At 63.5% G+C, this 9,860-nt stretch overlaps 1 protein-coding gene across 1 annotated transcript in view; it reads left to right on the top strand.

The window, feature by feature from the left end:
• Positions 1-2,678: 2,678 nt before the first annotated feature.
• The window catches only part of GRB10 (growth factor receptor bound protein 10), a 107,067-nt gene continuing 99,885 nt past the window's right edge, over positions 2,679-9,860 (top strand). Inside the window, exon 1 of the mRNA XM_054726200.1 lies at positions 2,679-2,844. The gene's annotated coding sequence lies outside the window, so the exon portion shown is untranslated. The remainder of the gene's footprint in view (positions 2,845-9,860) is intronic.

The following is a 9,860-nucleotide window of genomic DNA, read 5'->3' as shown; positions in this document are numbered from 1 at the left end:
ACTCTCTATCTCACCCTTCCTCTCTGTAAAATATCAGTAAAGAAATATTTTTTTAAAAAATGCAGACTGACGCACAGGGTAAACTCTGTAGGGTGGGGGTGGGGGTGGGCCCCGGGGCCTGCAGGGGGAGCAGGTGCCCACGGGTTCTCAGCAGGTATTAGGGTTGGAGGCGATTGCAGACCCACCACCCCAGCCCCAAGGTGAGGGTGAGGGCCGGGGGGCGGGCAGGTAGTCCTTGGTGATGTGGCCACTGGTCTCCAGCTCTGCCACCGGGGCTCTGTGCCCCCACCCCTCCCCTTGCTGGCCGGGCCCACAGCCACCACGCACGCTCACCTTCTCCCGTCTCCTCTGCCGAGACTGCTGGCGTGTGGAGCCGGTGCCCGCCCTCCAGCGTGTCCCCTCCATGAGCTCTGCTGATAACGTCGTCTGCACGATGGCTGCTAACCGGGTGCCGCTCAGTGCCAGGCGTGGCCCCTGCCCAGAGGCCACCCATAAACAGCCACCAGTGACCCTCCTCACAGGCGGAGCCAGCGGGGAGCCAGCGGGGAGCCAGGCCCCCACCCTCCCGCCCCTCCTTACCCTCAGAGCCGGTGGGCTTCTCTCCTGCGGCTGGAGGAGCTCCGGGCTCATGCGGTGAGGAAGGTCCTTGCCGTCACCGAACCGGCTTCCTGTCGGGACGCGGTTTCATCGCCGCAGCTGAAGCTCTTGACCACAGAGCCGCACTGCCGCCCGACCCGCTGGGTTCTCCCGGCCACTGTCCCCAGGGGAGGGCGCCCGTGGGCAGTGGGCATTTGGGGTCTGTGGCCGGGGAAGGCAGCCGGTGCCATCGGCCCACAGGACCAGCAGGGCCAGGGAGCAGCAGTTCCTACAGCCGCCGCGGAGTGCGGGGACGATTCAAGACCTCGGTTCCTGAAGGGGTCCGGGGGCCGTGTGAGCAGGAACGCGAGGACAGTGGTTTGGGCCCTCGCTCGTCAGTGAGATGTTTGAAAACCCGCGTGGCTGAGACGGCAGCGTCCTCCCTCACCCAGCCGGACCGTGCGAGGAGGGGAGAGGAACGCTGCGGCATGAAGGACGTTGTGGGATCCACTGGCAGCGCCGGAGGAGGGACCTGCATTCGATGCGTGTGTCCGATTGACGTGAACTTGCGAATTTGGTGACTGTAGTGACGGTAGGGGGGCTAATCCCCTAGGCTTAGGAAAGACACCGAAGTACACGGGGGGAGTGGCCACAGGGACTGAACGGCCTAAGAATGGTCCGGAAAAGTGCTCGGAGGCCTCTGGACACCGGTGAATCGACACCGACCGGCCTGCGCTCTGGCCGGGGCAGCACTCACTGCTGAGGGGCAGGGGCCACGCTGCGGGGTTCCAGCTGCCCACAGGGGAGCAGGGGAGGCTTTGCTCTCTCATCTCCTCAAGAGCCCTTTGTTTAAAACGGGGGTCCCCTGTCTCCCCATCTCCCGGGAATCGGAGATGCTTCACCCCCTGCTCTCCGGCGTTCCCTCTTGCGGTTGGTTTTCTGGGCGTGGACTGCGGGGCCCGCATTCCCAGGAGGCCCCCGTTAGTGGCCGAGGAGGGTGGCCCTTCCTCACACCCCCACGCGCAGGCGGGAAGAGCAGGAACCACAGGCAGCGCCCCCAAAGGGCCCGGCACACTGGCCGCCAGCTTGGCCTGTGAGACGGGCTCCCTGTCTGCACAGTGGGCGTCTCCAGGGACGGCCTCGGAGGCCTCAGTGAGAGACGGGGGGATGTTCGGCACCAACGCACGCTTCGTAAAGGTAAGTTATTGTTGTGGCTGTTTTTATAACACCAAGACCCAGAGAAAGACATAATTACCACCCTATTTGCATTGTGTAGAGGCATCAGTGATAATAGTTAATAGGATCGCCAATGGCTCCCATTAAGGCAGGTTTCTCCGCGCCTTCACCAGCTGCAGAGGTGTGACTGCATTCGGAGTGTGGGGGCGGGCTCATGCTCCCATTTCAGAGGCAGGGACACTGAGGCTTGCTGATATTAACAACGTGTGTTGGGCCTCCCCACTCCACCTGCAAGCACTCCGGTGCTCACACGCAGATGGGGAAACTGAGGCTCAGAAGGTGAGTCCCCAGACCCGGCTGGCTCTGAGCTGACAGCACAAACCCAGGTTCCCTTCTCCCAGAGGCCAGGGCAGCCACGCGCGTCCCCGCGTCCCCGCGTCCCATCCTTCCGTGGCGGGCGCCCGGGATGCAGGGTTTGGGCTGCACCGTTGGGACTTGGAGTTCCAAAGAATTCGCCTACAAATTGCCTCTCAGGATAGGTCCCATGCGTCCTCCCCTGGCGCCCAGGCCTGGGGGGTCGGGGTCCCGCGTCCGGGGTCCCGCGTCCGGGGGTCCGGGAGGCAGGACAAGGGGTGCAGGCGCCCACGCCCCGGCGCCCGCCCCGCGCTCGGCCCGGGCAGCTGCCACGAGAGGGTCCGGCCCCGCGCCCGCGCCCGCGCCACGCCCTGCGCCTGGGCCCGGCTCCGCCCGCGCTGGCGGCCGAGCGGTCCGGGCTGCGGCGGCGGCGGCGGCGGGAGGAGGAGCAGGAAAAGCGGCCGGGGGAGGAGGCGGAGGCGGCGGAGGCGGAGGCGGCGGCGGGCGGGGCCGGGCTAGTTTAAAGCCCATCGAGGGGGTGGGGAGGCCGGGAGGAGGTGGCAGGACCGAGCGGCGCGCCGGCAGCAGGCTCAGCGCTCGGAGGCCTCGGACACCCGCGCGAAGCAAAGTTTGCGCGCAGCTCTTCGGGGGCCCGGGACGCCTGGCGTGCCGCGCTCGCCTGGACCGCAGCGAGGGTCGCCGACAGCCACGCGGAGCGGAGGGAGCGGCGCCGCGCAGGTAGGGAGTTGGGCGGGGAGCGCGGCCGCAAGTTACTTTGTGGTCGGCGCGGCGGGGCCCGGCGGGCGGGCGGGCGGGCGGGCGGTCCCCGCGCCGTCATTGTCTGCGCGCTCGCCGCCCGGCCGGGGACGCCGGGCGCGGCGGGGGCGCGGCGGGCGGAAGGGCGTCGCCTGCGGGCCGGGGGCTGCGGCGCCCGGGGCTGGACCGAGGGGCGCGGAGGCGGGAGCGGGGAGCGGGCGCGGCGAGCGGGCTGGGCTCTGCGCGCGGGTGCCGGACCCTGGGGAGCCCGGGAGCCGGCGGCGCCTCCTGGAACCATCCCGTCCGACGCCGGCCGCGCGGGGCCGGGCCGGGTGGGGGTGCGCAGTCGGGGCTGTGGCCGCGCTCCCGGGCCGCCTGGAGGATGGGCGCCCGCGCCCCTGCAGCCGCCGGTGCGCCCGCGCGCGGCTGGCCGGACACTCCCCGCTCTGAGCGGCCCGGCCTCGGGAGCTTTTTCTTTTTCTTTCTTTCTTTTTCTTTTTTTTTTTTTCCGATTCCGTTAGTGACCCCGTTACCCGCCGCTGGGGCCTAACCCCGACTCGGAGGGCTCGCGGATTAGCCGCCGCCAGCCGTGGAAACGTGATAAGAGCCGTGCGGTTTGCAGAAGGAAATTTCTGATGCAACTCTCCCCCTCCGCCGATTGCCTCTCCGCACGCCGCCCGGAGAAGGCCCCGCAGCCCGGGCCGTGTGGAAAGGAGGGTGCGCTCCCCTTTTCATTGTGTCCGTCCTCTCTGGGGGTCGGAAGGAACGCCAACTCCTTGTCCTTTGCGGGGACGGAAGCGCCGGGCACGGCAGGGCGGGCGCCACAGGTGACGGGGACCAGGTCCCGGCGCGGTCTGGCCCGTGCACTCCCGAGAACGCTTTCCGGCCACCCCGGTGCCCAGTTTAATTCAAGATGCAAAGAAAAGACCCAAACCGGCCGCGCTCGTGAGTAAATGGGCGCCGTTGCACAACTTTCTGGGGCTGCTGTGGGCGAGCCGGGCCGGGACACTTTGTTTCCGAAAGCGCTGAATCAGCGTTTGCAGCCCCGGCCCCGGAGCCGCTCCGTCGACGCCGCGCGCGCACTTTTACTCCGAACACATGTTGGCGCGGCCGCAGGCGCGGCTGGGGCTCCCCGCACAAAGCTGCCGGTCTCCCCCGGGAGTGGACTGAGAGCCGAGCCCCCCCACCCACACCCCGATTCCTGTCTGAAAGGATAAATTAGGTAAATCTAGGTTTCTGCAAGCAGAAGGCATTCTGACGCCCGGGAGGGGGAGTGTCTTTAGGGGAGGGTTTACTCGGGAGAAGTCCTGAACCCGGTGTGAGATCCCAGGTTCCTCCCTTCCCAGTGGGAGCCCGGAGGACGGCGCACCGTGGGAGTGCAGTGGACGCCTTGGCACCCGAGGGCCGCCGGCCGCGCTCCAGATCACAGGGACCTCAGGGCCGCCCGCTGCACCCCGGCCAGCGGCTTGTGTAACCGAGAAGTGTGGCCGCTGCTACCTCTGCGGCCTTTCCCTTTAGGGGACAGGGTCACACACAGCCTCGCTGCGCTGCGCCCTCTGACCCCCATTTTACAAGTGCGGAAACTGAGGCTCGGGAGGGGACACGGGCCGCCCAGGGGCACGGGGCCAGCAAGGCCTGGGCTGTTTTTTCAGTCCTGTGAGGTTTCTCCTTCTGCACCAGGGCTTCTGCCTCTGAGACAGAAATGGCCAGAGGACCCCCCCCCCCCACACACACCCACACACACACACACACACACACACACACGGCCCCCAGGCACATGCCCGGAGAACTAGGAGGCTCTACCCCGGGTCCGGAGGCTCCCAGCTGTCCAGAGTTCGGCCTTTATCGCCTGGGCCCTTATCAATATTTTCTTTTGTCCACTCACTGTTTATACTCAAAGACACATTTATTTTGGAAGGAAGCGTGGATCTCCACAGAGTCATGCGTTGGATCTGCTAGGGACGTTTATTGCCATGAAAACAGTGTTTTAATAAAAGGTGTATGTCCCCGAAGTTGTCCGTTGCCTGGTCTTCTGTGGTCTGTACCATTTTGGGGAGGGGGGCAGCCAAAATGCCTTTTGTTTGTGGACCGGGGACCTGGCACTGGGCAGGCTCAGGCCAGGTGCTGGTCCAGGGCTGGGCATGGCGGCGGCCACCGGGAACGGGACCCAGGGCAGCAACGACCCAGCGACAGCCTCCACCGGGAGAGGAGAAGGAAGTCAGAATCCAAGAGCCGGTCCAAACGCTTGGATATGGATGCTACGGCTGGTTCGAGACTTGACAATGTGTGGAGACCAGACTCCTGCCTGAAAAAGAGACATCCGCTCGTCTCAGAGCTGGGGGAACTCGGGGCTGCCCGTCTGATAAGACCCAGGGCCTGGCCCTGGCCAGCCGCTCAATGGTTAGAGCACCGGCCCCCACCCCCACCACCCCCACCCCCCGACCAGAGGGTCGTTCGTGGTTTTGGTTCCCAGTCAAGGGCACGTACCTCAGTTGCAGGTTCAGTCCCCCTTGCCTCGACCAGGGCCACGTGTGAGAAGCAACCAATCCATGTGTCTCTCCTACATCAATTCTCTCTTTCTCTCTTTCCCCCTCCTCCTCCCTCCTTTCCACTCAGTCTAAAAAAAAAAAAAAAAAAGCCATGGAAAAAATATCCTCGGGTGAGGATTAAAAAAAAAAAAAAAAAAAAAAAGAACCTATGTCCTCGGAGTTCTGCCCAGGCCTTCTCTGTGCATTTGCAGCTGGAGGCACAGACCCCGTCTGTCTCACCAACCTGGCCTCGCCGGGGCACAGGAGCAGAAAATATTTGCTTTGTCTCGTTCAAGTCATCGGTCTCCTGTTCAAAATTTAAGTAAAACTTTTTCTGCGAGCGGAGGTGTTTTCTTGAGCCTGGTCTTATTTCGTGCTTCGCTCTAGAGGAGGGAGGCTGGGCGAGGCTTGGGGGCCTGGGAACCTTCGACCAGGTCTGTGCTGATGGGCGTGTGACGGGCCTCACGTCCCAGCCCCGGCTGGCGTGGAGTCTGTGTTAGTGTTTTAGCCGCACACGCCTGGGGAGTCGGGTTTGTCCCCCGCCTTTTCCTTCTGGGGGGACACCTTTGCCTCCGACCGCCTTCCGTGGCTTCTGAGCTGATGGCGAGCGGTGGGCTTTTTGGTCTCTGCGCCCCGTTAGGGACCCCAGGGCCTGTTAACCAGGTGGGGATGCAAGCAGGTGACCCTTACAGCCTTACAGCCTGGCCACAGGGAGGCTGACATCCCTTCTTTATTTTTTAATTAAAAAAAAATATTTTTATTGATTTCAGAGAGGAATTGGGGGGGAGAGAGAGACATCAATGATTAGAATCATGGATCGGCTGCCTCCTGTACCCCCCCCCCCCTTCCCACTGAGAATTGAGCCCGCCACTCAGGCATGTGCCCTGACCAGAATCAAACAGTGACCTGGTCATAGGTCGACACTCAACCACTGAGCCACGCCGGCCGGGCTGACCACCCTTTTTTGATAACGAAAGGAAGAATGGTGACTGCCCGTGAGAGAGCGACAGGGAAGGCCATGTCCTGGGCTTGACGGAAGTCCTCTTGAGGCGGGATCGAGCGGTGTGCCTTTCTGCTTTGGGGACACCCAGACGTTAGGGCGAGGGATCCCCTTGGGAGTGAGGGGAGCCTCGCTCGCCTAGGTGCCCATCACGCAAAAGGGGGTGTCTTGGTGGAGGTAACGTCTCCGGAGGCCCTTCAGGCGCGGTCCTGCCGTCGGGGCCTGCCTGGGCCCCCCGGGATGGGGGTGGTCCGTCTTGACTGGGTGCTGCTGGGAAGGGGCAGCCGCCCTGTTTGCAGCCGTCGAGTCTGTGTGTGGGTTTGGGGGAGGTGCTCCCTGACCGCTCGGCTCCTACACGTGAGGCTCCTCTGGGGCTGGAGCAGCGGCCGCGGGTGGTGTGATTTGGCCTCCGCGGCGGGAACGGGCCGGGGAGGAATGTGCTCCCGCCCCTGCCCCGTGCTGACCACTGCACACGGCACCACCGCGGCCCAGCTGCCACCGTGTGCTCGCGGGGAGCCGGGCCGCTCACTCGGCTCCCGGGTAAAGCGGGGGGCCTGGGGACGGTCACCTGGACGCGCCGCGGGCAAGGCGGCATGCCCTCGGGGGGGGGGTGGGCCCTGACACGGCACGTGGCGGGAGTGAGAGCTGGGAGATGCCGCCTCTGGCACGTCCACCTCGGCTTTGAGTGTCCTGCTTTCTATTCACCGGCGAGGCCTGCTCGCGGGAGGGCTCTGCCCTCGCCTCGCTGGGTCCTGGTGCTCGCTCGCGGCGGGAGGCCCCGGGGACGGGCCCTGCGTGGAGCTCGGGCGCTGGGCGGGGTGTGGCCTGCCCCCAGGAGGCCGAGAGCAGAGCTGGATGCGGGCGCCCACCTCACCCGCGTTTCTGCGCCGGGGCAGCGGCCTGAGCACCGGCAGCTACCGCCTCGCCGGGCACGTGGCTCGTGGAGCAGCTGGCACGGAGCCTGGGTGCGTGGGCCTCGCCGTGGCCGCGATGTGGTCTCCGGGCCGGAGGCAGGGTGGGCTCCGCCGCCGGGCCCCTCGGGGCCTCCAGGCACGGGAGGGGCTCTGGGAGGACTGGCCCCGCGCCCTCGCGCCTCGAGCTGGGCCTCGGTTTGCTGAGCCGTCCTCTTCACTTTCGTCCCGAGCGTGTCGGGGCGGTGGTCTCTTCCAGCCTTTTCCGAGGGGCGTGCTCCTTTAGCGTAAACATCTCACACGCCCGCCCGTCCAACAGGAGGAGTGAGGGTAGGGTCCTTGCTCAGGAAGCCCACAGCGGCCAAAAGCCCCTGCGAACCCAGGAACTTGGAGATCCAGAAGTCTGTGCAGCAGCAGCTGCCTCCTGCGTGGAGGACGTGCCCTTCGCCCCAGCACATCCCCTCCCTCCACGTCTGGGCGCTGCGGGGAGGGCTGCTCCCACCAGGTGGGACAGGGAGCTCGGTGGCCGGCAAGGCTGTGGGGCGTGGCCGGAGAGCCCGCTCCGGGCTTTTTCTGGAATGCTCCTCTCTCTCCTGAGGAGTTGTGTGGAAACCCTCCCGGCTGTTTCTGGGGAAATGAGACTGAGACCAAGGCCTGCACTCTCCTGAGGGTGAGGGCACCTTGGCGGAGGGACCGGCGGGGGAAGCTCCCAGCTCCTTAGCTGCCCTCCCCCACCCCGGGGTGTCCTCACCAGACAGATCCGTCCCTGGGAAGGATCAACTCCCAGGCGCTCTGTTTTCAGGTAATTCCCCAGACGGAAAGGCGGCTTATGAGTTGGGTTTTTTTCTGTCTTTACCTTCATATTTCTAAGCAGACGTCTGCGTAAGAAATCATAAACTGCCCCCCCCCCCGTTCCCTCCCCGTCTTCCCAGCGCCCAGTTCCCCTGCTTAGAAGGCCCCATCGCAATCCCACTCTTGTACCCTTTCGTCCCCCTTCTCTCTTCAGCTGACGTGGGCTGGGCGAGGACTTGTGGGGCAGCCGATGCTGCTGTGACGGCCCCCCAAACCCCTGCTGTGACGGCCCCCAAACCGCCGCTGTGACGGCCCCCCAAACCGCCGCTGTGACGGCCCCCCAAACCGCCGCTGTGACGGCCCCCGCAGCCCTGCCCCTGGCCGCCCCTCCTTGGCTGGGATGACTCTGTCCTGTAGGACATTTTCTTTCTCCGGCAGCTGTTTTTGCATCTGCTCTGTGGTTTCTGTACTTATCACTCCCTGCTCCCACCCCCACTCCAAACTGACACGGTTGTGCAAATGTCCTTTCGCACACCCTTGGTATGTGGCCGGTTTTATCTCCTGGAGACCATCTCTCCGGGGGCCCCGCGGCCCCTGGGGCTCCGAGTCCAGCAGCCGCCCTGGCTCCTTCCTGCTCCATCACTCCCTGCTCTTGGACCTCATGACTCCTCTTGCCTGGTTTCTTTCCCAAGTTTGATGGTGAACATTCCATAACAACTTCCAAAAAGGAGGTGCGTGCAGATTTTCTGAGGCCCTGCATGTCTGAGAAGGCCCCGGCCTGCGCTCACAGCTAATCGTGTGTCTGAGAGCACACTTCGAAGTCGGACACGGTTTTCCCTCGAAAATTCGAAGGCCCCGTTGTGCAGGCGGAAGGAGGCTGAGCTGAAGGCCGTCGGCTCCTGGTTTCTGTGTGTGAAAACGGCCCAGTGTTTCTGTTTGTTTTCCCGTTTTCTCTTCTTCGGTCTGGGAGCTGGTAGGAGATCCTCTTTGTCTTTGTCTGGGCGCCCCTCGGAGCCCAGCATGGGCGGGGTCAGCGTCTGTGGCTCAGGGGACCTCCGGGGCCCCTTTAAACGGAAACGGGGGTCCTTTGGGCATGGGGCAGGTTTTTGAGTAAATTCTTTAATTTATCTTCTTCCATTTTCCTCTTCTCTCTTTGGAGAATGGTTTTTATTTGCTGGTCAGCTGCCTGAACCGGTTCTCTCTCTTTTAAAAATGTATTGATTTGAGAGAGAAAGGAAGGAGGGGGGCGGGGGGGAGGGGGAGAGGTCACTCTGTTGTTCCCCTTGTTAATGCATCAGGGGGTGATGCTTGTGTGCGTCCTGAGTGGGGACCGAACCCACTGGGTTCTAACCAGCTCTAACCCGCGGAGCGACCCACCCGGCCCGGGCTCTCGGTCTTGACCCCCTGTCCTGTGTGTTCTGTGTTGTTTAGGTTGTGGGCACAGCAACTTGACTAACTTTTCAAGTGGATTTCTCTAGCTTCATTTTTAATTTCTAAGGACTCTTTTTTGATTATATATTTTTTCTAAATTGATTTTTTTTTTTTAGAGTAGCTTTAGATTCCTTGCAAAAAAGTTGAGTGGAAAACACAGATTTCCTATCCCCCCCCCCCGCGCCCCCTCCCCCAGCCTCCACCGCTTCCCTCAGCTCATCACCCCCACTAGAGCGGGACGTGCGTTACAGCCACCGAGCCTACAGTGAGGAAATATCACCCCAGAACTATTATTCTCATTTTAATGGCATCGTATTCCTGTTTCACAGAGGCACT

This window comes from Eptesicus fuscus, chromosome 14 (genome assembly GCF_027574615.1).
Source record: "Eptesicus fuscus isolate TK198812 chromosome 14, DD_ASM_mEF_20220401, whole genome shotgun sequence".
Taxonomy (NCBI): Eukaryota; Metazoa; Chordata; class Mammalia; order Chiroptera; family Vespertilionidae; genus Eptesicus; species Eptesicus fuscus.
The sequence above is the reverse complement of the archived record's forward strand: the minus strand, read 5'-3'. Positions and strand labels throughout refer to the sequence as shown.